Source organism: Capsicum annuum, unplaced genomic scaffold (assembly GCF_002878395.1).
Source record: "Capsicum annuum cultivar UCD-10X-F1 unplaced genomic scaffold, UCD10Xv1.1 ctg10026, whole genome shotgun sequence".
Taxonomy (NCBI): domain Eukaryota; kingdom Viridiplantae; phylum Streptophyta; class Magnoliopsida; order Solanales; family Solanaceae; genus Capsicum; species Capsicum annuum.
Window position 1 is genome coordinate 1 of NW_025814943.1, and position 1,246 is coordinate 1,246.

Consider the following 1,246-nt stretch of genomic DNA (forward strand, 5'->3'; position numbering starts at 1 on the left):
TCTCTACAAAAAAAAACTCTACATTATTGATACTCAAAGGAGACTTTAAAATCTTGAAGAATGCACGGAGGCGAATTCAGGATTTCAAAACGCGGATGTATGAATGTGAAATTCATCAAGATGACCTACATTATGCATATTATACTAGACAAGGAGCCCAGAAATGGGGACAAAACAAGAACAAATTCCATGAAAATGTGCACCAAGATCATAAATAACTTACACCCCAGGATTATCTAGGCTCTAGGGTACCCCCCACCCCCATGCAAAACTTTCATTGTCACCCTGTAAGACGAGGCCAACTTATCAAAAGATGGACATTGCTTCAGTTCATACAACCTTTCGATAGGTGCTTGTTAGATCTTATTAAGCTTTTCTGCTACAATGATAGGATTTGCTTTTGCTATTGCATTCTGACCAGCATTCCTATAATTAAACGGGGAGTTGTGTTTGTCTGAATAATCATGAACTGCGCAGAAAAGATCACCACATTTGCAACTGAACCCCGTTAATGCCACACGCTTACGACAAGCTGTGCACTTTTTCAAACCCACTTTTGACTTCACTTGTGAAATCTGAGAGGCTAAATCTGCAGATGCAACCGCGGCACCTGTAAGAGCAAGTTCTGAATCATCGCTGCTTGAGCTTCTGCGTACGACGACTTTGCTGGATGCAGCTGCAAGCTTTACATGTTCCTGATTCAGTAGTATCATGTCCTTTTGACACTTGGAACACATATTAATTGTAGCTGCATTACCGAAAAATCACAGTCGTTGATGCAGAGGACGGGGTCTTCTGGAGCTCGACAACCTGTCTCTTTAGATGACTCCATTTCTGCAGTTAACAAGTCAAGTTCAACACCACAAGTGTCACACCTCAAATCCTATTGGGGTGGACTGGCACCCGTAACTGAGGATGCCCGGGAGAACCAGCCCATCACCTTATACTTCCCATGCATACCTCTATGACAACTGAAAATTAGGACAGCATCATATCGCATATAAAATGAAATAATCACCTGTATAAGCTCAAGCACACATATATATATGTATATACAATACTTGGCCATTGGAGCCATCACGCCTATTAACAAAACACCACCTTGACTGTATATTAGCTCTACAAATCCTCTGGACAATACACAGTTTTTAACTATGGTCGGGACACACCCCGCCATATAACTAACTTCTATACAATACCAAAAGTGACTAGATATGACACGGAAAGCCCCGAAGCAAACTGGAGC

The 1,246-nt window shown here is 41.7% G+C and overlaps 1 pseudogene; it reads right to left on the bottom strand.

Moving 5' to 3' along the window:
- Nucleotides 1-356: 356 nt before the first annotated feature.
- LOC124890036 lies at nt 357-832 on the bottom strand (annotated as a pseudogene).
- Between the last annotated feature and the right edge of the window lie 414 nt (nt 833-1,246).